We start from the raw sequence: 14051 nt of genomic DNA on the forward strand, positions 1-14051 counted from the left end.
GTCTAGAACACCATCTTCCCAAAGGCCCATACCCTTAGTTCCCTCTTGTTCTTCGTGACTCAGACACCCATGTCTACAACCATCATGCTCTTGGCCCTTTACACGTACATCTTCCAGAACTGGCAAGAACAACATTTTGCTTCTCTAATTAGCATCATTACCTAGTAGCACAAAGCACACAAGATACTCACTACGTGTGGTTGAGAAGGATGGGTACAATAGTAGACAAAGCTGGGTGCTGGAACACAAAATCTGAGTCAGTACAAAAGTGGTCCTCTTGTCTAAACGTATGTAAACAATTTGAGACATGTTTCAAGTAAAGGACTTCTTTGCACGAAGTCCTTTGAGAAAAACTGGTAAGACAACTAAGGAATGAGAAAATACATGTTTTTATACAGAGACCTTCATGTGAAATGGTCATCATCAAGGCTGGTCCCACAGAGATATAAAATTGAATTATTGAGTCATTTTTAAAAATGTCCATCAGAAGAGGAGCATGCACACAACCCTGGATTTGATCCCAGCAACACACACACACACACACACACACACACACACACACACACACACACACACATACACACACACACACACAGAAGGATGAGAGTGGAAATGCATGTTTGCTTCCCTGGGCTGCCCTGGAGCTGCTTCCTCCTTCCTGCTGTCTTGCTGAAAATCTGTGAAGGGTCCAAAGGTAAAACAAAGGCAAGAGGCCATACTCTGGGGTTTGATGAAGTTGTTTACACACGGCCTTATCTAGGTTCAAGGATTCAGAAGACTGCTTACCAGCTTTGTCTCCTTTCCAGAATGGAGAATGCTGCTGAGGAAGCAGTTAGCCTTATGCTCTCAGAACCATTCAATAGTCTCTCCAGGGAAGAACACATCAATTGGTTGTCCTGTGCCAAAGTCAGGGCTGAAAACATACATAAAAGTAACATTCCATGAACTCAGCGGGTAATATTTAGGGATGTGTATGAACATACACACACATATATGCATGCCTTAAGAACTAATGAAAAAAAAAAGAGCCCATGAATTTGAAGGAGAGTGGGACGGGGCATAAGGGAGGGAAAAAAGTGAAAGGAGAAATGTAATAATTAAATTACATTCTGAAACATTAACAACAACAACAACAAAAATCCCACAACCCATTCGGTAGGATAAATGCTTTTCATGGGGTCAGTAGTAGACAGAATTCATAAACAGATCTCAAGCTTTTCACTACCAGTATGCATGCTCTATATGTTCTCTCCCCTTTGTTTGTGGGTGGACCTAATCTAATTATGTGAGCCCAGTAAAAGAGGGCAGCATTTTTTTTTTTTTTTGGTTTTTTGAGACAGGGTTTCTCTGTGTAGCTTTGTGCCTTTCCTGGAACTCACTTGGTAGCCCAGGCTGGCCTCGAACTCACAGCGATCTGCCTGGCTCTGCCTCCTGAGTGCTGGGATTAAAGGCGTGCACCACCACCGCCCGGCTCAAGGCAGCATCCTATACCTGAGAGCAACCTTTGGTTGACAGCCATCAAGAAACCAGAGACCTTATAGGTAGTCATGGTGGTACATGCCTGTAATCCCTGCACTCAGAAGGCTGAGACAGGAGGATGGCTTGAACTCACAGTGTTAGAGTTTGGATATGAAGTGTTCTTTCAAAGGCATTGTTGAAGACCAGCTGGTGGAGATAATCATTGAGATGATTTGCTGGGGATGGCAGTACACTCCTCTAATCCCAACACTTGGGAAACAGAGTCAGGAGGATTACTGTGAGTTCAAGGCCAGTCTGGTCTACATAGTGAGTACCAGGATTACATAGAGAGACCCTATCTATAAATAAATAAATGGAACTTGAGGGCTCTGACCTAATAAATGTATTCATTCACCAACAGTTTTGTAATTTGATGGTATTAGTGAGAGGTGATTGAAATTTGGAGACTAAGTCTGGATGAGGGTATTACTGGAAGCATGTATCAAGAGCACCATCCCCAAACTCCCCACTAGTCTTCACCTCCATTTCAAGTAGGGTGTGCCTGAGATTTTTTTCTTTCATTATTTTTGTCATGGTTACTGCTATTACAGCACCTAACAGTCAATGCTATATTAGTTGGGAGAAGTGACCCTCTTCAAAATGTGGAATAGAAGAAGTACAAGAGTAGAAGAAACAGAAATGGATGTTGCTGTGGGGTATGAATTTCCCTTAGCTGGCTGGAATCTGTGGGATTTGACTCAGATCTCCCCTGTCCTTGCAATTCCAGTGGCACCGGGTGGGGGGGTCAGCAACAGGGACTAGGGAGGGGAGGCACCCGAAGATACTCCCTGTACCTTGGATATGGAGGATGAGAAACCAGGCCTTGAGAATATGCTCTCTTCCCATGCCGGATCATCTAACCTTTGTGAAGGCAACTTGTAACTTTTTGGTTTCATCTTTGGTCCACAGTGTGTGGGTTGGAAGACACAATGTGCAGGTCACCTCATGGCCTCAACAAATAGCCTTTGTTCTCTCTGTTCTGTCTGGTGTGAAATAGAGTGGTCTCTCAACAGGGCCTCTCTCATCCCCGGTGAGTGCATACCCGTTGAAATAACAATACCTCCCAGAAAATGAGATCCCTGAAGATTCTCAGTTAGGGTGATACTTGAAAACCTTTTGGATCTCTAATTTCCTTAGATCTTACATCCACAGGCATCCCTTCAACTGTGAAAAGAAGCAGCTGCTACCTCACACATGAGCAGAATCATCTGAAGGTACTCTGGCTCCTAGTGTCATTTTTTTATTCCACCCATGGCACTACCTTCTCTCTACTTTGCCTCAAATAGCTACTGTTAGACCCATTACCTTGAATCATACAACCAAGTCAGAACATTACTCCCTTTTGCCACACCTACACTCTGTGTGAATGCATTGTGTATGCTCAGGTCTGTTTCAGATGCTATGGAGGCAATGGCAAAATAAAATAGTGTATGTTTGATGTTGACTGGACACTGAGTACATGCTGACCCAGAAGGGTTTTTCTCAGAAACTTTCTCACTGAATCCTCAGGGCTTTCCTGTGGGGTACTATTTATTCTCACCCCCTCATTCATAGGAATAGGGAAGCTGAAAGGCTAAGTAATTACCCATGCTCACATGGTGACCATACAGCACATACAACTTACGAAGTTAGAAGTAGAACCTAGGACTTCAGACTGCTATAGAAAATGATCCACTCCCTGATGACAAAGGAAAAGAAAACACATGAGAGCACGGTGTAGTGGTACATGCCTGGGATCCCGGTAAGAAGGAGGTGGAGGCAGGAGGATCGTGAGTTCAAGGCTACTGAGTAGGTTTCAGAACACTCTGGGCTTTATAGTGATGCCTTGTCTCTAGGAAACCCTGTTCTAATTTGTTTTCTGTTGCTGTGATAAACACTATGGCCAAAAGCAACTTGCAGAGGAAAGAGTTAATTTCAGCTGACAACTCCCAGGTCACACTTCATCACTGAAAGAAGTCAGGGCAAGAACTTAAGGCAGAAACCTAGAGGCAGGAGCTGATGCAGAGACCACGAAGAAGTGCTGCTTATTGCCTTTTGCCTCATGTCTTGTGGAGATTATTTTTTACTACATGGTGACCATGGATTGCTTTATTTTGTACTTGTCTTTAAATGTCCTTGTTTCTCCATCATTTTTAAAGATTTATTTACTTATCTTTTTAAAATTATTTGATGTGTATGAGTATTTAGCCTGGATGGATATCTGGGCACTATGTGCATGCAGTGCCCATGGATCCAGAAGAGGGTGTCAGATCCCCTAGAAATGGAGTCACAGGCTCTTATGAGCCACTATGTATATGCCGGCACTCAAACTAGGGACATCTGGAAGAGCAGCCAGTGCTCTAAAGTGCTGAGCCATCTCTCCAGGCCTCTCCACACATTCTCAAAGACAGCACTACTGGATTTAGCAATCTTGGCTAACACTTATTTGCTTTCAGATCTACCATGCTATGTGTTTCCAGCTTTTAGTTTTCTTCTGGATGCTCTGATATCTTTTCAAATGCTTGGCATTTTTCTCTTACAGCTTCTAATATTATTTCTTTGTTTCATGGCTTTGACATCTTGACTTCAATGTTAAGTTAGGGAGAAGTTCTCCTCTGGGCACATCTATCTGAGAATCTAAATTTCTTCTCTTATGTTTTAGTGTCCACCTTCCATGTCTGATTTTGTTTTGTTTTCTGTTTGGTCTAATCTATTTGTGATGCTTTCCACTGTACTTTTTATTTGATTCATTAAGTTTTTTATTTCCATTCAGCTATACTACTCCCAAAAAATACCCAAAATATTCTACATCTTACTGCAGAGATACTTACATATCCATGTTTATTGCAGCTGGATTCATGATAGTAAGGAAATAGAAAGCAGTCTAGATAATCCCTATGATTACTAATGTTGATTATCAACTTTAGACTCTAGAATTACCTGGGAGGACCTTTGGGCACTCCTGAGGGGGATTAAATGCATTATGGTCAGTGATGTGGGAAGACCCATCTTAACTGTGGGTAGGGCTATTCCCTGAGCAAAAGGATCTCTAACTGTATGAAATGGAAAGGCAAAATGAGCAATATGCATGCATGTATTCATCTCTATTTTCTGATTATAGATGTTATGTGACCAGCTACTTCGTTCAAAGGAAAAATGATAACTATATTCAAAGAAAGAAAGAAATGGTTGAACGAATTTTAAGAGAAAACAAACAGCAAAATGAAATAAGAAAGACAATGCAGGACATTCAAACAGAAGTCAACAAAGAGATAAAAATGTGGAGGAAAAAGTGAAACTGATACTATGCTGGCAATAAACATTTTAGTCAGTCAAACAAAATGCTCCATAGAAAGCCTCACCAAAGGAATGAGTGGAGGGTGACAGAATATCAGAGTCGAAGACAAGGTAGAGGAACTGGTACGCTCCATCCAACTTGACAATAAGTATTTTAAAACATATGAATTGGAAATGAAAGATATTTGAGACACCTTGAAATGACCACATCAACAAATTTTAGACACAGAAGAGCTCCATACAAAAGGCATAGAAAATATTTTCATTACAACCATAGTAAAAAATTCCCCATATCAAGGGAGGCCTGTCCCCTTCTGAACAGAGATGGAGGGGAGGCAAGGAAGAAGATGGGAGGAGGAGAGGGAAACAGTAATCAGGATATAAAATAAATGAAATTTTTAATTAATAAAAAATTTAAAAAAACTCAATATCTAGGAAAAGAGAGAGGCTTGTTCAGGTACAAGGGAGCATACAAAACAGCAAGTAGGCAGAGACAGAGAAGAACACAGAAAGCACATTGAGAAATGCAAGAAAAAAACATGCCAAGTGATGTACAAATAAATAAATAAATGCCAGGAAGACATGAAAAGATGTACTTCAAGTTCTAAAAGGTCACCACTGCCAATCAAAGCTATTATAGTCAGCAAAAATACTTACCATAATATAAAGAGAAATAAAAATGTTCCACAATCGAAGCACACTAAAGGAGCTGGTGAACAATAAGCCACCTCTATAGAGACTTTGAACTGAAAAGAATGATACATTCAAGAGCCTACAGGAATGAAGTTAAAGATCTGACAACAGTGTTTAGACAAATGAGAATTAGAAAAACACCAAACACTACAAAATCAACAAGGTGATAGAAGTCATATACATTTTTCCATAATAATTCTGAATGCTAATGATCTCAAATTTCTAATCAAAAGACACAGACTAGCAGATTGGACTTAAAAATAAAAACAGAATCTATTGTTTCCTACCTCTACTAAATACATCTTGTCTTCAAAGATGGACGCTATCTTAGGGTACAAAGATGGAAAAAGGTCTTACAAGCAAATGGAACTGGGAAACAAGCAGATGTCACTAATCTAATATCTCACAAAACAGATCGCAAACCAAATATGATGAAGAGACAGAAAGGTCATTTCATAGTAATTAAGGGAACAATCCACCAAGATGACATTGCAATTCTGAACAAATATTCATTTGACAGATGCACCATATTTCATAAATAAAATTATACATTAACCATAGTATATAAACAGTGGGCGATTCCAATACCCTACTCTCAACGAAGAGAAAGTTCACCCTGATAATAAAATGAAGAAATATCAGAGGTAAATAGCATTATATAGATTGTGGTGGTTTGTATGAGAATGGCCCCCACAGATGCTCATAAATTTGAATGCTTAGTCACCAGAGAGTAGAACTGTTTTGAGAAGGAGTAGAAGGATTAGGAGGTATGGCCTGTTGGAGGAAGTGTGTCACTGGGGTTGGGCTTTGAGGTTTCAAAAGATCACACCAAAATCAGTCTCTCTCTGCCTGCAGATCAGGATGCAAAGCTCTCAGTTACTTTTCCAGCACCATGCCTGCTTGCTGTCACACTTCCCACCATCATGTTAATGGACTAACCTCTAAAACTGTAAGCAAGTCACAATTAAATGTGTTCTTTTATAAGAGTTGCCTTGGTCATGGTGTCTCTTCATAGCAATAGAACACTAAGACACAGATCAAATGGACTTAACCAATACCTATACAACATTCTATCCAAACACTGCAGAATACAGAATCTTCTCAGTAGCCCATGGAAGTTTCTCTAAAATAGATCATATCAGGCCTCAAAAAAATCCTAAAAATGCAGGAAGATTGAAATAACATTCTGCATACTATCTGATCACAGTGAACTACATCTAGAAATCAAAGGCAAGAGAAACCACAAAAAAAATAACAAAATCATGGAGATTATACCATGTTCTACTTAATGTTCAATGACTCACTGCAAAAGTCAAGAATATTTTAAAATTCCTAGAACTGAATAAAAATTAAGACACAAAATATCAAAGTCTATGGGTTACAATGGAAGAATTCTTAAGACATAAGTCCATAGCTCTAAGTGCCTAAATCAAAATTTCAGGGAGGTTTCAAATAAGCCACTTAAAGATGCACCTTAGGTCCTTGGAAAAAATCCAAACGCAAAGGACGTAAGTGTAAAGAAACAATTAAGATAGTCCCAGAAATTACTGAACTAGAAATGGCAAGATAATATACAGAATTATACAGAATTTATTAAATTAAGAATCAAGACTTCTTTGAGGTTCAATCTACCCTAGATGTCTACCCTAAAGGAAATGAGTGACAAGAACTTTCTGCAAGGATGTGAGGAAAGGAGAACCCTTATTCACTATTGAAGAAAGTTTAAACTGATTCAGCTACCATGGAAATCTCTGAAAATCTAAAAATAAAGCTACCATATGCATGTCCCAGCTGTACCACTCTTATGCATATACCCAAAAGAACTTTATATCCTATGGCAGAGATGTTTGTACATCCATTATCATTGCTGTTCTATTCGCAATAGCTAGGAAATGGAGTCAGCAAAGATGGCTGTTAACTGATGGATGGATAATGAAAATGGGGTGCATATGCACAATGGAATTTATTCAGCTGTAAACAAAAATGAAAATAAGAAATTTCCAGATAAATAGATGGTACTGGAAAACATTATACTGAGTGAATTAACCCAGGTTCTAAAAGACAAATGGGCCATGTTGTCTCTCACGTGTGAATCCCAGCTTTAAATTTTAGATTTGTGTATTTAACTTGGGAGTGTCTGTGTAGGCCAGTACATTAGACAGGGACCAGTAGGGGGTGAGAGGAGAGGCTTTAAGTGGGTGAGGGACAGTGGATAATATGTGACATGAATGTAAAGTCATGGAATAATGGGGTTGGAAAGGTTTAAATGAGGTTGGGGAGTGGCTGTTGGAGGAGACAAGGGGCTGGGGAAAGGATTAAACGAAGTGAAACTTGTATGGGAAAGCTATATGGAAACCTTTTGGTAAGCTAATTAAAAATGCAACATAAACAAGAGAGATTGAAGCGTGCACCATGTGTGAGTAGATAACCCTGCTCCCAGAAGCCGTATTGTTTAAGAAAAATCCCAATGCCAGGCATGGGATACCTCCTTCTAGGTACAGGTATAGGAGACCCTAAAGACTGCCAAAGCAATAGAAGCTATTGTCATTGCCCTTGGTCTGCCACTAGAACTGGAAGGGAAGATTCTGTTGTTGAAGACAGGCACACTTCTGTTGGGGCAACTTATCTGGAAGCTTCTTCCCTGCTAACTAATTTTCATAGCAGGGGAAGATGTTATTCAGGCTGCTGGGAGAGAGAAGTCATTGATGGTCTTCCCTAGATGTAAATCCTATGAGTTAAAATACCAACCAGCCAGGAAAGAAGTGCCCACTCATTAAATAGTGGCATGAGTATTTCCAAGGTAACCAACCAGCTTTTAAAGCAACAGTACTAAAAGGACTTGTCAGAGAAGGTTGCAACAATCACGGAAGGTCTGGTGGAGGAGATAGACCTTTTGGTTCTGGGATTGGAGCAAAATCTCAAAGCTTCTGGAACTGTATTGGCAGAGCACAGAAGGTGGCAACAGAGCAATGGACTGGGAAATGGAATGTCCTGAGGCCCTAGGGCTCCACAGGACAAAATAGAAAAGTGTCTTACTTGAATCATGGCAAGAATTGGGCACGGATATAGGGCAGCTAGTTAGAAAAGAGAGAAAGGCCCATAACCCTAGATATGGCGACATATCTGTAATCCCAGCACCCTGGAAGCTGAGGCAAGACAGAGAATTTCATGCTCGAAGCCAGTGTGAACTGCACAGAGAAATCTTGTTTTAAAACAAAGGAAGAAAACCAGGCACGGTAGCTTGTGTCTTTAATCCCAGGACTCGGGAGACAAATGCAGGTAGCTCTTTATGCCAGCCTTCTCTATATAGCCCTGTTGGGGCTATACAGTGAGATGCTGTTTAAAACAAAGCATGGAAGGAAGGATGGAATGGAGGAAGGAAGGATGGAATGGAGGAAGGAAGGAAGGAAGGAAGGAAGGAAGGAAGGAAGGAAGGAAGGAAAGGAAAGGAAGGAAAATCCCAAAGCCAAGAGCAGAAAGGAGTTTCTTGGTTTCCTCCTTCTCCCAAAAACACCCAACCCAAGGGCCTGCATTCCAAGCATTTCATACTAATTTACTTCACCCCATTCCTAAGCAAGAAAAGGAACAGGACTGACTGCTCCCATAAGAAATCACTGAAACTTGCAAAGCCCTTTCCACTAGGGAACACTCCCTCAAGGAAAAGTGGTAATGGGAATCAGGAGGGCTGAAAACTGTTGTGTGTCTTAGGCACAAGAATCCCTGGTCATTAGGGCCTGAGTAACAGAAAGGCCACACCGGAAGGAAAGTCTCCACTGTCTTCCTGGTTCACAGCAGCAACACTTGAATGATGGGCCTGCTCCTGTCCAGACTGCTGTGTGGTCGGCTGCTGTGTGAAGGGATCCCATGAGAAGTAAATTTGACCATGTGTGTGTAGTAGCTCGTGCTCATACAGAAGAAGTAAAACCGAGTTTTCCAAACTATGACTGCAGATAAGGGTGATGGTGTGAGGTCAGGGTGCAAAGAGAAGCCTGTAAATCACCAGCAAACATGGAAAGTCCTAAGAAAACAGGTGACAGGGTGAGACAAGTGAAGAATATATCATTTGAATGATCTTTAAACATAACTGTGACCAAAAAGGGAAATGGCTTTTGGTTTGGGGAAGGGTGGCACTTTTTTTTAAAAAAAATTGTATTTGTGTGTGTGTGTGTGTGTGTGTGTGTGTGTGTGTGTGTGTGTGTGCGTGTATATATGCCATGTGTATGCAGTTACCAGTGGGGGCTAGAAGAGAACATGGATCTCCCGAAGCTGGAGTTACAGGCTACTGTAAGCTGCCCAACCTGGGGATGCTTTAGACCTAACTAGGGTCCTCTGGAAGAGCAGTGGGCATTGTTAATCAGGGAGCCACCTCTAAGCCCCAGTAGAATGTTCTTTTAAAAAATGTGTAAGACTTGAGTCTCCAGGGAGGACTCCAGGAATTTTTGAAGAACACAAACCTGAACCCTGCCATCAATTAGTTGTAAGACATTTGAATAAATCAAGTCTTTTCAAAAGCTGGGCCTCAGTTCCCTCCTCTCAGTGCTCAGAGGGTGAGCTGGCTCTGGGGATTGGGGTTCAATGTTACCCAGACAGTCTGGATTCTATAGTCACTGGGACTCTCTTCCCAAGTTCCTAGTTCCTCTTAGCGAGGTCCCACCTTGCATCTTTACTGCATACTCTGCCTGAGTTGAGCAGCCAGGCCTGGCTGTGAGAGGAGGCCTTTGTACAAGTCCTTTGTCCAGTTGTTTAGAAATTTAAGTGACTTTATCCATTTAAAAATATATAGAGTTTCAGACTTGGTGAAAATTCATCGAACTCTTTCCTCTACTTCTAAAGAGACTATTTCGTTCTTTTCTTTTGTCCAAGGGTGTGTGGGTGCACACTAACATGGTGGCCAGAGGACAGCTGCAGATGTTGTTCTTCCTCAGGAACCACCCCAATGTTTTCTAATACAATCCCTTGTTGGCCTGGAGCTGATCGGGTAGGCTAGGCTATCTAGCCAGAGAACCCCAGTGGTCCTGTTCTCCACCTCCACAGCCCTGGGGTCACAGCCTCGTTCCATACCACCCCCATGGGTCTCAAAAGAGTTTTCCTCTGACTTATTTTTCATTTTCCCAGGACAGGTAGGTTTATGGAAAAACAAAATCCAAATAAGGATGCAGAAGTAGCACCATGACCCTCAGCTTGTAGGAAAAAAAGCTGCTCTTTGGCCCATGAAGGCCACACTGTGGGAAATAAGGAACAAAGGCTATACAAATACAACACAACTTAATCAGTCTTCAGTAACGTCATTTTTTTTTCTGAAAAACAGTACCTACTGTGGCATCATTGTTCTTTCCTTATCCATATCTAGACTTTCCCATGCTCCTATCTCTCCACTGTGCCACTTAGTGTCTCTAGCCCTCATTTGGAGCATCTCCCTTACATGTTGTAGCAAATAACTGAGTTCCGTTGTTTAAATTTGTCGTTTGTAACGGATAATTCAGCACAAAGTGTTCGTACTTGAGTTCAAATCAGACGAATAAACTACTTTATGTTTCTACTTGCAAAACTTGTTAATGGCTCGAACAATACAAAGCCTATTGCTGATTCCCCCCACCCCACACCGAGCCTTGGCTGAAAGTCTCCCTAACAGAGTTGAAGGCTTTTTAGAGATCAGAAGCTCCAGTTGATGGAGGCCAGTGTTTCTCAAACTGTGGGTCACAGCCCCTCTGGGGTCGTATATAACGTATCCTGCCTGTCAGACATTTGCTTTACTAGTCATAACAATAGCAGAAATTACAGTTGTGAAGTAGCAAAGAAATTAAGTTTATGGTTGGAGGTCACCATGACATGGGACTGCATTAAAGGGTTGCAGCATGAGAAAGGTTGAGAACCACTGATGTAGACGCTGACAAGGTGTGTGGACGTGAGCAAGTCAAACAATCTCCGTACGCCTCAGTTTCCTGCCCTGTAAAATAGACATGATATGTCTAGCAGGAGCGTTTGGGAGCTGGCTCGAGTAGGTGAACGAAGCTGTGGGAATTGTAAAATCACATCTTTGGGTCATGCTCTTGCTTCTCTGATCCAGTAGCTTCTCAGAAGATGTTTCTCAGAGACAAAGAAATCAGACACATTGATCTTTTGGGGGAAGAAGTATACACATTTGCAAACCTATGGAGTTGGAAAAAATCTAGGTTTGAATCCTGCTTCTTGTCAATCACTTTTGTGTATCATGATCTTGGGCAAAACACTGAAATGAGAGGCCTAAATTGTTAAATGGAGCCGTTTAGTACCTATATCATAGGCTAATGATGACGACTCATTCACTTAATAACAGTCATTTGAATACCTGCTATGTACTAAGAAAAGCTCAGAAGAGTGTCAAAATAAAGAAGGGCCCTTCTATCACAAATCATTTGATGAATCTCCGCATATGGGACAATAGAGTGACAGTCCATACATGTTGACTCTGTTTCCCCATTCAAAGACTCCCCTCCTCATGGGAGAAATGATCCCTCTTCTCTTCTCTCCTCGCCTCTTCTCTCCTCTTCCTTCCCTTCCCTCTCTACCCTTCCCTCTCTTCCCTTCCCTTCCCTCTTTACTCTTCCCTTCCCTTCTCTTGCCTTCCCTCCTTTCCTTTCCTTTCCCTTCCCTTCCCTTCCCTCTCTTCCCCTCCCTTCCCTTTCCTTCCCCTCCCCTCCACTCCCCTTCACTTTTATTCATTGGTTTTCCAAAGTAAGGTATGAGGTATCTTAAAGCTCTTCACCCTCTCTCCAGAAGCCCCCTCGTAACCAAAGGGTTAGTTGAAAGCTTCTGAATCAGTGAGGGCAAAGCTAACAGGATCCAGCCTATGCCCTTGGCTCATTGTCTACCGCTAAAAGTGCTTCACGAAAGCACAGATATTGCTGAAGCTTCAATGGTGGAATCCTGGGCAATTCACTGTCTCTAGAAAGCCTGTCTTTGATGTGCAGAGTTGGGATAACCTCTTGGAGTGAACTTCCAAAGCCCCAAAAAGCTTTTGAGGATCCTCAGAAGCTGCATTTGAAGCTACTTCCAAGCTCTATGATGTATAGTTCACTCTAGTCTGTTTCTAAGAGATCTCTCTCCATGTCTCCTCCTCCTCCTTCTCCTCTAACAGAGTTTCGAGTATCTCAGGCTGGCCTTGAACTCATCAAGTATCTGAGGATGACCTTGAACTCTTGGTTTTTCTGCCTTCACCTCGCAAATGCTGGGATTACAGGTGTGCCCCAGTTTTGCCCAGTTTATACAGTAAGATCAAACCTAGGGCTTCATGCATGACATATAATCACTCTAACAACTGAGGTACATCCCCAGCCACCCCACTCTCTTTATACAAAAGCCCCATGCCAGTAGCAGAAATTTGCATTTCTTGTTTCCCTATCTCAAAGGAGCATAGCCTGGTCATGAATTACTTATCCATTAGTGATTGCTTGTGGGTCATCAACATTAGGTGACAAGGGAACTCTGGGGAGGGTAACCTATAGTATCCAATCTAAACACTGTGATAATTCTATTAGGTAAGTATCATCTCATTTTACAGACAAGAAAAGTAAGGCCCCCAAAGGCTAAGGGATTCGCTCACTGCCACATAAAGAGTAGCATTGTGTGAACTCAAACCTAAGTCTGACTCTGAAGTCTCATGCTCCTTCCTCTGCATGAAGCCAAAATATTTTGGTATGTGTAAGTAGGTACATGTGTAAGTGCATGTCTCTTGGTTTAGATAGGTGGCTGAGCTCTTGGGTAGTTATGGCCTTTGACAGCATGGTGGTTCCCTAGCTAAGGAGCTGCTGTGAGTTGTCCTCTTTTCTTCCCTTGGACCAGGTTCCTTAATTCTTCATTAGAAGCCTGGAACCGCTTTGGTCCATACAGTGCTCTGGTCTCCTAGCCCCCAAATCCAGGTGTGTGAGTTGTCCTGACACACTACTGGCCAGGCCAACGCTGCTCTCCAGTGTGCCTTCCCAGTTCAGACATCCTCATTGAGGGCTGAGGATCAGATTGAGGATAGTGCCATGGAAACAGGGCAGCAGTGCTGTGTACAAACTCCCAGCATAAGCCGGAACCTTAAAGAGGGTTTGACATTCTGTAAGGCACTTTCCTGCAACCCCGAGTGGTGGATCACTGGGCAAATGGCCTTTCTGTGAGTATCAGTGTTCATTATTCCCACAGAGAGAGGCATCAACCAAGGTCCAAAGAGGCATAGGGGCATGCCTCTAGAATTGTTGTGAGGCCCAAAAGCCAGGTCTCTGCTTCTAAAATAGTATTTAAATGCTATCTCAGCGGAGATTTTGTTCTTAAGCCTTTCATCTACATAATACCAACTGCTAAACATTATTGCAGATCTCTGTCAATTACATCCAATAGCTCTCTGCACTGGACATTGTACTACACATGTTCATCTCATAAATCATTGCATCTGGTACTCACAAGCCTCAACAGTGGGACCCTTGACTAATTCTTGTTTTAGAGATGGGGGAACTGATACTCAAATGGCTTAAGTGGCAGACCCAAGGCCATAAAGCTACGAAGTGGTATTGTGAACGTAATCTAATGTTCTACTGGACTAT

The sequence above is a fragment of the Onychomys torridus genome, chromosome X (assembly GCF_903995425.1).
Source record: "Onychomys torridus chromosome X, mOncTor1.1, whole genome shotgun sequence".
Lineage (NCBI taxonomy): Eukaryota > Metazoa > Chordata > Mammalia > Rodentia > Cricetidae > Onychomys > Onychomys torridus.